Genomic DNA, 17,072 nt, shown 5'->3' with positions numbered 1-17,072 from the left:
AGGTAAAGCCAGTTTGGTTTTGCAGACATTTAGCTCCTGCAGTGGAGTATTTTCTCCAGCTCTCTCTCATTTCTGAGGAAAGGGGTTTTTAATGCCACAGCTGCACTCACAGGGCAAACCCCATGCTTAAGGCACAATGCTCAATTTTGGTTTCTTGTTGGAGCTTACAAATGCAGATTTTTGTTGTTGTTGCTTTCTCTCCTTGGGGGGGCTGGGGAGGTGGAAGGACAGGGGAAAAGAACAAATGCTCTGTAAAACAGGGCCCAATTTTAACAAGGAATTGTGAATTTAGCCACTCTGGTGAATGGCTGGGGGGTGTGTGTGTGTGTGTGTGTGTGTGTAGGGGTTGAGTGGAGGAACCTTGAAAGTTGGAAAGACTACTTGGATGCAGCTCTTCATAGCAGCTCATACACCAACACTGGCAAAGACCAAGAAGGACAACACAAGTCTCTGACACAGCAAACTTAGACTGGTCCTAATGAAACACTGCAAAGGAATGCAGCCCTATTCTGTAGGAGGGAAAGCAAGTCTTTGGTTTCCCCACTTACAAATGCATCAAATACATAGGAAAAAACCCCAATCAAACAAATGCCTTGACTTCAGGTGAGTCTCTAAGCTCTTCAAGCACTACTGTTAACATCAGATGGAGTCCAAAGCATCACTTCAGTCTCCAGGAGCCTACAAAGCAGAAATGCTGCAATGCCTTCTTCACTGGCAGTCTGTTGTGTCTCTGCTGGACCTTCGTATGTGGATTCCTTTTGGCCTGGATTTCCTTACAACACCAAGCTTGGTTCAGATCCTGGCCCATGGGAGTAAGAAGGGGTTTGTTGTTGTTTGTGTTTGCAGGGGGTTGGGTTGGGCTGGGTTGTGGTGGGGTTTTGTTGGTTGGAAGGGTTTTTTGGAGGGTGGGGGGAGGGTGGGTTTTGGTTTTTTGCTTGTTTGGTTCTTTTTAACTACTCCTAAATTCATGACTTACAAGTTTTTGCCTCAAGCACTTATGGCATGCTTCCTGACTTTAAGGATCTTGAAAGCAAGGTATGTAACCACAAAAATCTCTACAGCCCAACTCCACTCAATTCTTGCTCTTACTTGTCCTCCTCACTGACTTCTCTCATTGTTCTGAGCCCTTGGCTCAAATGAAATCTTTTCTCAGATACTTGAGTTGAATTTCCAAAGGACTGGACTTGGTGCAGCTGCTGTATTTGAAACGATAGCATCAGGTAACATGAAGGAGATGTCGTTCTTCCAAGGGCATGGTCTTATGCAGGGCCAGATCATTCCTGTGAAAGGTTACTTGGAACCTCAACATCAGACAGAAGTCAACACTTCCCCAAACTAAAAAGAAGTCCAGTCTACCCACTGGCAACTAAAGCAGCAGGATGGTGGGATGGAGAGGGAAATGTCTAGGTTCTTCACTTTCTCATGTCAAGCACCTAGGGTAACAAGTCAAAAGGCACTGACAAGCTGTATTTGCATTTCGGTTCCCTGAATACCAGAATTGCTCACAGCTCTGGCAGAAGTGCAAGTAAATCCAGATGCCACAGATCCTACATTTCAGGGGCACACAGGCACAGGTGACAACTGCCAGTATTTTTACTTCCATTTATCCAAATTACAGTGCATTTTTTCATCAAGTAGTATAAAGATAACTTGGAAGTACACAATTACCTTCCTTTGCCGACATCAAAGCATCACCTCCACAGAGCATCCACTAGTACTCCTTATTCCACTAATCACTATGAATTATACAGGTTGCTGTTGAAAGTATGAAACAAAACCCTCCCTCCCACCCTACAAACCTTGTTAAAAGCAGGCAGAAGATGGCACTAGATGAGATATCTTCAGGTAAGATGTCTACTCCCCAAAGTAAGTAGAACTAAGATTCCCGAGTTGGGTCACTCCAGAACACTATCCACGAAGCACCCACCTAGCTCCCTGCACGTGCCTGCAGCTGGGGGAGTGCAACCAGAAGCCAGATGCTGTCCCATCACTGCTTCCCAGAAAAGCCTCTTAACTACCGTGCTGTAGCCACTGCCTCTCTTGCACACCCTCCCTAACCTGGCCAGTCTTCCCTTCTAACCAGCGCCAGCACTTCACAAGAGCTGGAAGCGCCCTGTGCAAGCTAATCGTCGGCGGGCCAGAAAAATCTACAAGTGGCAAAATGAGCATGCCTCAGACCAAGGGATGAACGGACCCCAAGCCAGGGAGCGTGCCTCCTGGGAGTCCTAATGAGTGGGAAGGAACGGCTAGCAACACATTTTGCAAAAGCCTTCACCCTCTTCCTGCCTGGGAGGTGCAGTCGGCACTCCTCAGCACAGACAGGTGGAAGAACTCTTTGTTTCTTGACCAGGATCAGACTTTTCTGTCCCTGAGTTTGCCTCAAACTCCAGTCTGGTCTGAATGCAGATGCGCTTAACCTTAGCTCACACAACTGTCACAAGTCCCCAGGCTCCATGTCTCACATGGTAAAGAACACAGGACCACAAGAGTGCAGCAGTTTTCGGGGGGAGCTGCAATGCCAGCCAGCATCATGGGCAAGGTTGACCTTTACTGCTGCTGGGGCTGCTCATGCCCATGTTTAGGTCCCATCATAGTTGTACTCCAGGTTATACACATTGGACTGTGCTTAATCAAAGGAAATCCTTGCAAACATCATTAAGAGTTGGACACCGTGACAAATCCCATATCAACAGGAGCTGTAGGATACTCCCTGTCAAACATCGCAGAGAATGCATAAGTAATTTTTTTTTCACTCCCCTAAACAACACCACAACAGAAAAAGGGTGGAGGCAAAAACCTGATGCAGGTCCCCATGTTGTCATGGTGACTTCACAGACGTTATGCACGTCAGAGATGTTTGGAAGTGAGCTACCTTTTCACCCCTCCCCAACCAAATAATGCAAGGAAGGAAACCCAAAAATGCTGCCAGCCTGTCACAAGGCAGTCACACAGCAGTGCAGTCCCCTCAGCAGGCAGCCCCCCTGAAGCACTCCCCTCAGCACTACTGCTGCACAGTGCTTCGTGTGCTCAGACATGGAAACAGAGAAGCAAAGAATTGACAATAACAACCTGTCTGATCCATTTCTCATAGGAAAGGAGGATACTGTTTGAAACATGCCTGACCACACTTCTATCAGACAGGCTTCTGCTTTCAGGGTATTAAAAACAATCAATTACTCACAGCATCATTCCCTCCTTTCCCGGCTGCAGATACTGCTGCAAGGGATCAGTACCACCACATCCACACGTGACTACCACACACAGCAACCGCTGCACACATAGCCTGAGCCTGCTCCGGGATGGTCAAATCCTCCCCACATCTCCTCACAATGCCGCACAAACACGGGTTCCCCAAAGCATGCACCGCGGAGATCATCCAAATGAATCCGGCTCGTTAGGGCCAGAAGCACAGAAGCACTTCCCAAGCGCTCAGGCAGAGCGCACGCTGCCGGCTGCCGCCGAGCGTCCCACTGCACACCAGCCAGGGGCAAATGCCCACCGCCAGCAAAGAGCAGGCAGCTGCCTTCTCTAAACCGTACCTGGGAAGACATTGAAGGCTCTGTGAGAAAGCAAGATCTGCAACAGCTCACAGCATGTAAGCTCGTCAGCAGCTCACCAGCGCAGCCTGCCCAGCCATCTGCCCCTCTCCCCGCAGCCTCGCAGCCGCTTCAGGACTTCCACGGTTGGCTTCACAGAAGGGGAATTCTGATAACCCCACCCCCGAAGTTAATCAATTAATGAAGCAAGACTGGGTTTTCCTTACTAAGTAACGGAGGGACACTAGGTCACTTGAAGGTTGCCCGTTCTTTCCTGCTGCAGGGCCTCCCAAATAGCAACTGCCCATCCAAATTCAGCCTTTTTTTTCCTTTCTTTCTTTCTTTTTTCTCTCATTCAAAGCTGTAGGGATACACTCAGCCCTTGACAATGCCAGCTTGCATGATGAAAGAGCAGAAGTAGTTTTGAGGCTGCAGAATGCCTTCCTCGGGTTACCATGGAAATAAATGTGGGAAGGGGAGGGGGCTTCGCTGATGGTAATGCTGCTGCTCAGTGGATATGCTTTAAAGCCAGGCTGCCTGGAACTGCACGCCGGAACAAAATGTGTGTCACTACTACCACTGCAGTTTTTATCGGCACTTTCATTTTCACCAAATTTCATAGAGTTGAAAAGCATGAAACTTGTCTGAGCTGCTGGGGGCAGGCTGCCTGAAACACACACAGAGCATAAGAACCCTCCAAAGAGGAGCTGAAGAACTGGAACTTTATTTACATATTGGAATTTGCACAAATGGAAATCGATGCTCAACTGCAATTGAAAATTGGTCGACAATGCAAACCTGTTGCAGAGCTGAGGCTGCAGCAAGCGTGACCAGATCCAGGAAGGCTTGATACGGAGCGGCAGCTTATCGGTAAAGTGCAGGGCAGCATTTCTGTCCTGGACAACTATCACGCACAGTATGACACAAACGAGCTCCATGGTTTCGCTGCTGTTTGCACCAGCAAAAGCAGTGCAGGCATCGAGACACAATCGCTGCACAGCTGCTCCTTCGGCAGCAGCTGGACTCCACATCAGCACGAGTTACTGCTCCTTGGGTCTTCTCACAGTCCCCACTCAGACTCAACAAAAACATCCAGAGTAGAAGCCAGGCACGAAAATTCCACTGAAGATGCCAATACAATTTCAAACTGATGTGCACTGTCTTTGAGCACATAACAATTGCTAGAGGTTTTTACAGAGAGAGCTCCACCTTAGCATGCTGGCCAGACCTCCTCCTCTCTCCTCAGCCTCTCCTTAAAGGAAGACAAGAAGCCTGCATTACACAACAGACCACTCTGGGTATGCAAGCACAGCACCTAAAGGCAGTCCACTCCAAATTCCAGCATATGTTTACTTAGCATTTTCAGCAGGCTTGTTTAAAGAGTTAAGCCAAGAAGAGAGAGTGGGCCAGAGCTATGGGCCATACAAAAGGACAGATGTGGAGGAAAGCTGAGGTGAAGACCCCATCAGAACAGTTACCAGCCAGCTGGGCACAAGACCTGTCAGGCTGTGGAATCTCTCAGCAGAAAACCCTGCTGGTGGCTGCTCCTGCAGCTCCTCTAGCAAACAGCAGCTGCTCCCTCCCTGGAGCTCCCTCTTTGTCATTCCAGATGCACATGGGGGAAAAGGAGACACCACCACCAAGGTCAGAAAGACCCAGAAAGATGGCTTGTATCTCCCACCCAGAGGACAACTGGTGAGAGCAGTGAAAAAGAATGTTTCCCCTCACAACATTTCACAGCAGGAAGATGATGGAAGAGATGTCCCAGGGAAGTTTAGGCTCAAGGTGAGGAGGAAGTTCTTCACAGAGAGAGTTGTTAGCCACTGGAATGTGCTGCCCGGGGAGGTGGTGGAGTCACCATCCCTGAAGGTGTTCAAGAGGGGACTGGACATGGCACTTGGTGCCATGGTTTAGTAGTCAGAAGGTGTTGGGTGACAGGGTGGATTTGATGATCTTTGAGGTCTCTTCCAACTTCATTGATTCTATGATTCTTTGATTCCATTTATACATGTACCATCCCTAAAAGACACCCTGCTGGTACAGGAGTGAAGTAACTGCAGAGGGCAGGTTGAAGCAGAGAGCAAAAAGCCTAGTTCACATTATTTCTGTTTTCCTCCCCAGTCAGACAGGATTTCACCATTTCTTCACCAGACCACAACTCAAAAAGCCTAACACAAACAAGACAAATCTTACATCACAGCACAAATAAGTTTTGCTGATTTTGTGGTACCCAGATCAGAGGGTGATTCTCTGTGCTCTCCTGTGCTCCTGTAGCTGCCCCCACAGTCATGTCTTTACAACCACTGCTAGTAAAGCTTCACCCAAAGCCCAATCCCAATTCCTAAACAAAGCAAAGGAAGAGCAGAACTGAGCCTGCCAGTGCGAACACAACAAAACAGCAAATGCTACAAACATGCCCAAGTGGAGGGCCTAGAAAGGCTTAGAACCCCAAACAGCCAGGAACTAGAGCAGCCCAGCTACTGCTGCAGCCCAGTGCCAGGGAGCAGCTCTGCACAGCTCCTCTAGCCTAGCCTCACAGTCCTGGCCACAGCCCCCTACACTGATGAAGCTTTAGACTGTGGCCCTCTCAGATCCCTATGGGTAAAGACCAGTGCAGGACGGAGCTAGTCTGGAGTAACTCATGTGTCCATTGCCCAGCTGGCAGCTGCCTGTCTGATGGGTCTGCCCACTTCTCTGATCCTTTCTAGGCACCTAGAAGGCTCTCTCCTTTCTAGGGACCCAGCTGAGGAATTTTGAAAAACTGAAGGCAAAAAGGACAACAAAACCCACAACCAACCGACGGTGGAGCTTTCCAGCCCTTTTGCCAGGCTGCTCTGCAAGGAGCACTGAGGCACAGAGCACAACTGCACACACCCCACACCCCCAGGAAACCAGATTAAACAGCCACACTGCTGACTGCCAAGGAAGCTCAGTGACCTCGGGGAGGGGGGGGAAGAGTTCCCGTGGGAGCAGCTCAGATGTGTTAATTCTTTTCTTTAAAAGGCAGCCTGCCAGGAAGAGCCAAAGGTAAGTGAGGCACAGCAGAAAGCCAAGAAACTGCAGGGAAGGCAGCTACTGTTACTTCTGTATGTGCATTAAAAAACAAAATCACATGTATCCAGCTATGTCTGGAAAGAACAGCCAGGAGGTTGCTGCAAAGTCTCCCTAAAGGAATAAAAAAGCCTGGTTCAGACTTTCTAACAGCTACAGAGCAATAGTCTCAACACCAGCCTACCTTCCTGTGAATAAGTGGCTAATACCACTGTGCTTGAGGAAAGCAACATGCAACATATCATTCTGTGTCTCCTAGTAACAAGGTAAAGGATTGGATGTGCAAAGCTGAGGGGGAAAAAGCCTGAATTTAGTCTTCCATTGAGAAAGAATAAATTGAACAAAAATGACAAGTGAATGGCTAATTATTACTATGCAAGCCTCCTGTAATCTTCTTGAAGCTTTTCATTAGAACTGTTCACATGCAAAGAAATGAAGAACTAATCTTTTTGTTGCTGGTAGTTTTAGATTATTGATAAACTCCTTGCTGGAAGAAGAAAACAGAGAATTTAAATTATTTAAAAGGCCAGTGTTAAGGATAAATTAACCCTTCAAATCCTGGATACAGCAGAACAAGGAGATACCTGTGGTGTGTTTACCCTTCATTTAATACTCTGATGACTACATTCATCTGCAAATGAAACAAAGGAAAGCACTGTCAGCTTGCCTAGCTGCAACACAGACCTGATGCAGACACTTCAGTTGCTGTGCATTAACAGCATCACCAAGAAGCCCAGAAGATGCAGCCAATCACTCAAGCCATATGGTAATGCTGAAAAGGGCACCTGTGCATAATGCACTAGTAACTTTTAAATAACCAACAGAAAAAGCTGAAGTGCTTCATTTGTCTGAGAGTTCAACATGTGCAGCAGGTGACTGCACTATAGCTTCCCTAGTAAAGCAGCTAGAAGGGAAATGGTAGCAGCAGCTCATGAAACTGGAGCCACACCGAGGGACCTGCAGTCCGTGGCTGTGGTTTGCAATACGCATTTTCACCATTGTCTCCCATGCACAGCTGACTGTGCAGGCATACAGAAAACTCAGGATGGTTCCTGTGAGCCACACAGGTTTTCCACATATTCTAAACTCGTGAAAAGGGAGCTGAAGTGATTCTGTGAAAGCCAACTTTTCCCAACCTTGCCCCACTTTAAACCCTGCCACTGGCAATGGCCAGCGCTTCCTTCCCTGCCACAGCAGAGCCACTCCCCATCTGCACTAACAAGGCTGGCAGGTGCTACCCTAAAATGAAGGCTACTTTAAAATGTCAAACTGGTTTATCAAACAGTGAATCTGCAGCTATGATAGCGGTGCTGCAGCTTTAAGGCACGATTGGTCCAGCCCACCTGGTGTTCCTTTCCTGGCATTAAGTCAGCTGAGAATGTTGTACTGGCTTTGCTCTCAGTCACCTCTGCTGCAAAATGCATTCCTGGGAGAACTCAGCAGCTTCATTTGTTTAGGCTTGGACAAACCAAATGGAAAATTTTGCTCTGGTCATACAGACTTCTGCATCTTATCTTAGACATTTCCCCTTAAGGTCCCACAAGAAAAAAAGCTAAGTTTGAATCATCTGTAGGGTGTAACTGGTGACAAAAGCAGCTTGAACACCCAAATAACTTGGGCCACTTGAAAAAATGATTCAGCAATAAAACCAGATTAATGGGTTGTTCTGAAACAGACCTTTGATCTATCCATAGGATAGATATAGGAGAGGTTCAAAATCAGTATCAGATTTCACTGCACTAGTAATAGATAATTGTTATTGTTATCATCACCATCATCAACTACAGACTGGCAGTGCTGATAAGGACCTCATAGCAAAACCTTATGACAGACTGTAGGCCTAGGGCTGCCAGAGCACTCCACTCCAGAACCACATCAGAAGGGTCAGGAGAAAACCAAGAACTGAGCCAGTGAGAAGTGGGGAAAAGGGAAGGACGGTTCCTCCTGGAAGTACAATCAAATGAAATCTACCAGAAACAAATATAAAAGATGTGGTTGACCTTTTCCATCCTCATTGTATTCCTGTGGTCAGCACATCTTCAAAAGTAAGCAGAACTGAAGTGAATGAAGTCACTGATGTGAGCTTTGTCATTTCTTCCAAAATTCTTAGCAAGAGAGACCAAAGGCAGAAAGCAGCAACGACAAAACAGGCCATGCATATTTACTCACAGCTGACTTTGCAAGTTCCACTTTTGTTTTTATCAGGACAAAACCCCATGAACTCATTTCCTCCAGTTTCCAGCAAAATTCATCATTAAAACACAGTTTTAAATAGACTATGACTTCACATTCAAAACAAAGACAGCCTTTGTAGAAGGGCAGCCACAGTTGTGTGCTTTGAATGGTGTGGAACACTGACCAGCTTTAGCAAGAGCACGAACCAGGCCAGTCACTCGAAAATGGTCCTATAGAGCTCTGGGGTTTTTAATGCGCGCACACACGTGCGTGCCTGCGCCCGGAGGGTCGCTCCCTTTAGCAACCACAGCTTGCAAAGAGGGAGCTTGCTGCTCTTGGAGGACTTTTTCAGGGTAAAATTTGATGCATCACCTATTTCAGAGTGACAGGAACAAAAACTTATCCACAAAGGCACACACAGCAGTGAACATTTTTCTTCCCCAAACAGCACAGCAGCATGCTGGCAGAGATTAGGTCCCTGAAGTTCTGAAATCCTCTTGGTACCAGAAAGAAGTCCAGCAAAAAAAATGATGAAAAATGCTCACATTTCCTTATTTTGCCAAGTAAGAAGAGGGGCACTTCAGATCCTTCCCAAAAAAGCTCATGGGACAAGATTCAGGGAAATACCTTCCTCAGGGGTTGTGTTTCCTAAGTTTCCTTACTTTTACTCATCCTCCCTCCAAATCCCAGAGCCAGTCAGCCCTGCAGGAACTCACAGGGATATCATCCTCCCCATGTATCCCGGGTTGAGGCAGATCCTCTCTTGCCTTTCACCAGGGCAGAAAAATGAGACTCATACAAATGAATTGCAGAAGTGATGGAAAATGTAAATGGAAAAGCAATAAAGTGTTTTACAGAAGCTACAAGCATAGTGACAAAGAAGATCCCAAAGCATGCAGAGTCTCTTACAGCACACCCAGAAACCTCCCAGTATTTCCCTCCTACCCACCTGAGGCTACACCCAAAATCCCTAGGGCTCTTTCTTCCCCCCCTCCACTGTTAGGCTAATGTCAGCTGGGCAGATCTGAGGTTGCCCTTCTCCTCCTGGCATTAGGCCTAGCCAGGTCTAAGAGGCCTTGAAATAACTCCCCTTTCATTAGCAGATAGGGAGCATGTCCCACAGGAGCAGCAAGGGAGGAGAGAGAGGAAGTGTGAGACCTTGCAGATGGATTTATAGGGAGCAGGACATGATGGGGATGAAACAGGCAGCTTCCTGTGTCCACCCACTGGGCTGGACACCCCGGGCACCGGAGGTGTATCTTGTGTGGCAGCAGCAGGAGGCACCCTGCCTAAACTGCCACACCATGAAAAATGTAACACAACCAAACCCAGCAGCTCCAAAACACAGAGGTAAGTCTGCCCAGAGCCTCACCTACAGTGCATTGCTGAATGGTTTGGGTCTCCTCCAGGCTGCAGTTTGGATGCGCTTCAAAGGCTGCAGGAGGGGAAGGCAGGGGCAGCGAAGGACTGCCATGAGCTGTGTACCAATGGTGTAGGCAGCCCAGCAACCATAAGGCTAGGACATTCCTGTGGCTTTTTGGAAGATCTGGGATGGGAACACCAGGCCTTGCTCTTGGTGAGAGCACTTGGAGAGCAGCTTGTTTGACTAGTGTCTGGTTTTAATTTTATTATTACTACAAAAGCACCTGAAAAATCCCAAAGGCCAGCAGAGCTCATTGAGACAGGCACTGTACAAATACTTACTGAAAACCAGACTTGGTCCACAGTCCACACAAAGAATGTTTGGAAATGAAAGGGGAGAAAAAAAGGAATAAAATAAATAAATAAAGCAAGCGTTGCCAGGGTTTCACAGCAGGAACAGAACTGCAGCACAGACTCCTCCTGGCTGTCCTACCCAACTCCTGGTACCCCACTGCCTGCCCTCCAGCACCAGCTATGGAGCTGGAAGTACTGCTTCAGAAAAAAAAAGTAACTGTGAGCCTTTGTTTCTTCACTCCCCAAAGTAAATAAATGAAGTACAGCTATTCTTTGCTGCACACAACTGGCACAAGGGACAGGCAGGGAAATTCATGTGGGAATCCCCTGCTAACCACTGGCAGAACATCACTGGCACTACAGAAAGCAAATCCCTTCATTAGTCACAGTCCAACGCAAACAAAATAAGCAATCTGCAGAAAAAACAACGTCAGGGAGCACACAGAGAACAGACATCATGCAAAGAAGTTACTGCCACAATAGCATTTCATGCAAGAAGTGAAAAGAACACAGTACTGTAGCACAGAGCTTGGCTTGGCCCGAGCAGTGTACTTGCACAGAAATCTTGCCATTGAAACACTCCAAGTGGTGTCTCCAAGCACAACTTCCAGGCTTTCAAAGAGCCTGCTTGCTCTCCATGCTTCGCTGAAGCAGGGTCAGGCCCCAGCTACCATTACAAGCTTTAGTGTTTGAAAGCTCTTGTCCTCCCTAAGTTGGAGGACTTATTTGGATTTACTTCCACAACTCCACTAAAAATTGCTTTTAAAGGTATGTTGGCACAGGGGAAGAGGCAGGTGGGCTTGTATATAGCTTTATAGCAAAGTGATATTATCCAGGACAGAAAGTTGGGTTTATAATAAGCATCTCTATGAATACATGGCAGATGGGCACATCTTGGTGCACCAGGAGCAAAGTTAGAGCTGTGGTGATATAGAATAGAATAGACCAGACCAGACCAGACCAGGTTGGAAGAGACCTTCAAGATCATCGTGTCCAACCTATCATCCAACACCACCTAATCAACTAACCCGTGGCATCAAGCATCCCATCAAGTCTCCTCCTGAACACCTCCAGTGATGGTGACTCCACCACCTCCCCGGGCAGCCCATTCCAATGGGCAATCACTCTCTGTGTAAAACTTCCTCCTGACCTCCAGCCTGAACTTCCCCTGGTGCAGCCTGAGACTGTGTCCTCTTGTTCTGGTACTGGCTGCCTGGGAGAAGAGACCAACCTCTGCCTGTTTACAACCCCCCTTCAGGTAGTTGTAGAGAGCAATAAGGTCACCCCTGAGTCTCCTCCTCTCCAGGCTAAGCAGCCCCAGCTCCCTCAGTCTCTCCTCATAGGGCTTGTGTTCCAAGCCCCTCACCAACTTTGTTGCCCTTCTCTGGACTCGTTCCAGCAAGTCAACCTCCTTCCTAAACTGAGGGGCCCAGAACTGGACACAGGACTCAAGGTGTGGCCTAACCAGTGCAGTGTACAGGGGCAGAATGACCTCCCTGCTCCTGCTGGCCACACTGTTCCTGATGCAGGCCAGGATGCCATTGGCCCTCTTGGCTGCCTGGGCACACTGCAGGCTCATGTTCAGCCTACCATCAGCCAGCACCCCCAGGTCCCTCTCTGCCTGGCTGCTCTCCAGCCACTCTGACCCCAGCCTGTAGCTCTGCACGGGGTTGTTGTGGCCGATGTGCAGAACCTGGCACTTGGATGTGTTTTGCAAAACCCCACTACAAGCCAGGCCATTCCTAATCACTGCTGTGCTCACTGAGCGCACACCAGTGCTTGCACAGAGCTCCTGCAAACCCACTCAGCTCCAGCCTGTAGTTTCCAACGTCTTCATCTGGGACGCTAGAATGTGTTCAATCCTATCCTGTCATACAAAAGACTTTCCAAATGCAAACAAGAAAACTCCCAAAGCACTTTATGCAGTAACACTTCTATTGACCTGGAAATACACATTAATTACAGAAATCCAACCATCCTCCAGAGCAGATTTAGCAGGTTTTTGCTTAAGAGATCCAGACAAAGAAATGCTCCATGACCAGAGCCTGGCCCAAGATGCTTTGGACCCAGGACAAGCCCAGAAGGATTTACTTTTGTTCCCTTATTTTCAAATAGCCATGAAACTACATCCTGACTTGAGGAATAAACTTACCCGGCCCTCTTGTCCTACCCTAACTTACCTATTTTATGGCAGCCAGGGCTTCTATGATCAGTGCTTCTCTTTTAAGCACACTCTCTTCCACGGGTTTACATGTCTGGCACAAGACAGTAACAAGTTCTTGGTTCTAGCTTGCTGCCAGGAGGTTTGGGTTTGGGCTGGTTATCATGTGTTTTGTCCATATTAATGACATGCTTCAGGCAAATGTTTGGCAATGCACTGCTAGCCCCAGAAACCCATTTTCCCCAGGGAATGTATGCCCATACTGCTACAGTAATATGAAAACCTAAGATGCCTATATGGGAAAGGTGGGAAACTACTGTACCAGTTACCTGGACCTGTTGGACTATGGGGGGGGGGGGGGGGGGGGGGGGAGGTAGAAGGGGGAGTGAGGGAAAATAAACAAAAGCAGGCATGGCCCAAGCGGAGCAAGGAAAGCCAAGATGCCACATTTCAGCAAGCCCCAGGTTTCCCATGGTGAGCAAATGTGCATGCTGTACAGGCAAGCTACCCATGCCCTCAGGTTCATTCCAGCAGCACTAAAGCAGAGCTTCACTGAAGCCCTTGTGAACATTGTACCCTTCCTCACTCTGGGAAATGCCATTTTCCACACAAGCAAGCTCAAGTTGTTATTAAGGTAAATATTTTGCTGCTTGACAGTCTTCTGCCTGCCCACAGGATCTGCTCCAATCCTCTAGCCAAAAAGAAAATGAAGTTTTATGTGCTATATTTTGTCCCCTTCACTAGTACAGCTTGAGAGGATTGTGGATTTATTTTGTTTACATGAAACACATTGCCTTGATTCTCAGAGGGACAAGGGACTCTTGCAGCAAGGCTCACACAGTGGCAGAGCCCCAGGATTGCCCTTACTGCTCCCACGAGGACATGGCGATGCGGCTCCTCCAGAGCTCCACAAGCACCCAGGAACTGCAGCTCAGGCAGCCATCACCTGCCATCATTTAGTGAATTCAGCTTGAACAGATACTGAATCAGGGCTGAGGTTTATCATCAACACACTTGCCATGCTTGCTTAGCTTTGCTTATAATTAGGGATGCATAAAGTCCCATCACCTAATTTCAAACCTCCTTTGGACACAATTTAGAAGTTTGGCTAGTCTGAGGATTACTGAGGTTTTGGTGTCATTTTTAATGGGGTTTTGATACAAAACTGAAGAATACAGTGACAAAAGACTTGACCTTAAGCATTACAAGAAAACCCAAATGAAAGTGAAAGGCAAAGAGTTTGGATATAAGATGGAAAGAGAAGAGGAAGGGCAGCAGAGAAACCGACAGACTGTGGCCAGTATGCTCTTTCATTCCATCTTTTGTGTAATCAGAGGTGGAATTCCTCTATTTTAATACACTTCCCAAGTATGAGAGGTGGAGGAAGTGCAAGGAGAAGAGAGGGAGGATATGTGTTTAGTCTACGCACAAGACAAAAGATGAAGGGAAACTTCTCAGCTTTAAATCAGTGTGGGCACCGGTTATTGGACTGACTTTCCTCAACACTCCAAACACAAGCTTAATGTTCCTTCTGACACCCAAGAGCTTTCCAAGTGTGTTAAGGGCTTTCCATCTCTCAGACCCTGTCAGTCAGGTCTTGTGGCACCTCACTCAGACAGACCACAGAGCGTTACAAATGTCCCATCTCCAAACTGATCCCAGACTGACCCTTCAACTGAATCAGACAATGCCTGAACTTCTGCCTGGAAAATACACAGCTGGAGACTTGTAAAAGTCAGTTCAAATCCTGCAGCCATAAATAAAATACTGTAAACTTACATCAAACACTGCAAACCTGGACCTTAGCTAAAGAAATTGCTAGGCTGGCAGACAATACTGATATCTATGCACATGTCAGTGCTCCAGTGGCTCCTAAAGCAGCTCTGAGAAGCAGCTCCCAAGAGGACACCATCCTGCCACTCCACTCTACTCTCAGGAGGCGCCTGCAGCTCCACATGCCCAGTCTTTCCCTCACCTTTTTTCTTTTTTCCTACAGTCACTTAGAAAGAAAACCATCAGTAGGAAAAAAAGAGAAGGGAAAATTCCAGGGTAGGCCCCATAGGCCACTAATGGAAAAGACCAATCCCAGATTTCCCCAAGATTAACCTTCGGCCAGATTTCAAACACAGGTGGCCTTGCCAGCATATATCCTGCCCTGGAACTAACCCACCATGGATCTGATCAGGGGAACTCAGCCATTCTGTCAGGAATGTGTTTAAATCCACGTGCTAAACACACACATATAAGCAGAACAGTTGCAAGACTTTTCAAACATGTGCTAAGCAGAGGATTCCCAGGTCTCCAGCAAGAAGTGTTCTTTATTACACATGCCTTCTCCTCTTCCACAGATTGCTTGCCCTTTACTAGCTGCCCAGAGACAGAGTAAAGGGTTATAATGCATTAAGACAGATAAGGTGACTTTGTTCCTCAGGTGCATGTGGGGGTGGTGATTATTTTTTTGCTCAAACATGTAACAAAGAATAATACTGGGCACTGAATTTTAGATTTCAACGTTTCCCCATAAAAGTCTAAGTTCTTCAGACTTGACACTGCTCATCAGAAAATGGAATTTCAAAGAGCAAAATGCAGCACCAGGAGCTCAGTATCACAAAGACAAGCCACAGGTCACAACCTCCCAATTCCAGTAGCGAAGCCAGTGGCCACAGGACACACTTCAGGTCCTCCTGCCTGGCAGGTCCACGGAGATGTCCACAGATGCTGCCATCACCTCCTTGCCTGCACCCCGGGTGCTGAACACATTGAAGTGCAGAGCACTCCAGAGGAATCACGAATCAGGTTCCATGATTTGGCATTTCCCAACCAGGGTAAAAAAAAATCATGAAAAATTCCACCAGGAAATGGCCAGTTTTCACTTTGGTCACAATGCCAAATCTTAAGACCACAGGCAAACAGGTCAGGTTGAAAATGCCTCTGTTTTATGTCTCTGCACACTGCAGCTCCTTTAATCATCATGAATGGAGTCAAGAGAAGAGAAACTACGCATTGTGTCAATGAAGTCACCTGAACCACTAATGCCAGGTCACGACCACACAAAGCCAAAGTGCTTGGTGAGAGCCAGGGTGTCAAGGCAGACACCTTGCTGAGCAATGCAAACCAGCTGCTTAATCAAGCTAAAATTAAACCAAATGAGTTACCTTGGAAAACAAGAAAGGCACAGCCACAGATTTATGTTGTCATAGCCCATGTCTACTCGAGCTGTATTATTTCAAAGACAGTATCACTAAAATGTTAATCTCAGAGCTTTTGGTTAAAAACAGCAGTGAGACACATTCCTTCCTAACCCATGATGTCATGAGCACGCTGCTTGTGTGTCTACCCGCGAGGGGGGGATTACTTCATACAAAATCACACAGCAGCCACTGACCCTTCTCACACATCTGTAAGCCTAAAGCACCACATGGTTGGAAGAGGAACAATGTGACCCATTTCATACTTCCCTCTCACTTATTAATTGCTTCTTTGGACAACCAGCAGTCAGAAAGAAACTGCTGCACACAGCATGACCAGCAAGCTGTGGGTGTAGCAGCCTTCCGGTGCTCACCCCAAGGTCAGTCCCTGATGGCAAGTCTGGACCCTTTTAAAACTCACAGAACCATCTAAATCTCATTATTTTATTGACTTCAGACAGGGGAGGTACACAAACAGCAGAGTTTTATCCTCTGCTCTATCACACCGCTGCTACACAGAGAGTTCAGCTCTGCATGGGTGCAAAACAGAGCAACCTTCCCTTGCACACTTTTATCCAAAGCCTTCATAAAAATTTCCCCTGATTAGGGACAAGGGTCAAAGGGTGGAAGCTGAGGCATGGAAGTTCCATGGAAACAGGAGGAAGAATTATTTCCCTGTGATGGTGACAGAGCCGTGGAACAGGGGCTGCCCAGGGGGGTTGCAGAGTCTCCCTCTCTGGAGATACTCAAGACCTGCCTGGATGTGTTGCTGTGAGGCCTGGTATAGGTGATGCTGCTTTGGCAGGGGGTTTGACTAGATGATCTCTCAGGGTCCCTTCTAGCCCCTGACATTCTGTGAATGTTTTTTTTCACTTAAGGGCACATAGGAGAATGCCACATAAAGCATATAAGCATTTCTGAGACACACCCCTACAATTTTACAAATGTCATATGAAAACATCTTTGGAAATAAAATGTTCTGAATTTTACCCCTTCTAAACCAAGGAACACAGAATTGTTAATGCAAGACCACTCATCTTGTCATCTTTAAGCACCAAGTGTCATCTGGTGGATTGACAGGGAACTGCACTGGAAGTAACCTTTCCTTAGTGCAAGCTTTACTAGGGAAGGAAAAATAAAACGAGGGAGATACAATATTTACTCATAACCTTATAACCAGATAATAGAAGCACAAACCTGTGTCAGGTGCAGGTGTGTAGAAGAGTATCTGCCATAAGACTCTCC

General features: G+C 47.2%; 1 protein-coding gene across 2 annotated transcripts in view; it reads right to left on the bottom strand.

The window, feature by feature from the left end:
• Nucleotides 1–17,072, bottom strand: part of FGD3 (FYVE, RhoGEF and PH domain containing 3) — a 119,051-nt gene that overhangs the window by 84,097 nt on the left and 17,882 nt on the right. The window contains exon 1 of one of the 2 annotated variants that reach the window (XM_068162580.1): nucleotides 3,764–3,958. The exons of the other annotated variant lie outside the window; for it this stretch is intronic. The gene's annotated coding sequence lies outside the window, so the exon portion shown is untranslated. Of the gene's footprint in view, nucleotides 1–3,763; nucleotides 3,959–17,072 lie in introns of those variants that run through there. 2 annotated transcript variants of the gene reach the window in all.

This window comes from Melanerpes formicivorus, unplaced genomic scaffold, assembly GCF_026170545.1.
Source record: "Melanerpes formicivorus ecotype bairdi unplaced genomic scaffold, bMelFor1.0.p_v2 SCAF_66, whole genome shotgun sequence".
Taxonomy (NCBI): domain Eukaryota; kingdom Metazoa; phylum Chordata; class Aves; order Piciformes; family Picidae; genus Melanerpes; species Melanerpes formicivorus.
This window is presented reverse-complemented; position numbering and strand designations above follow the sequence as displayed.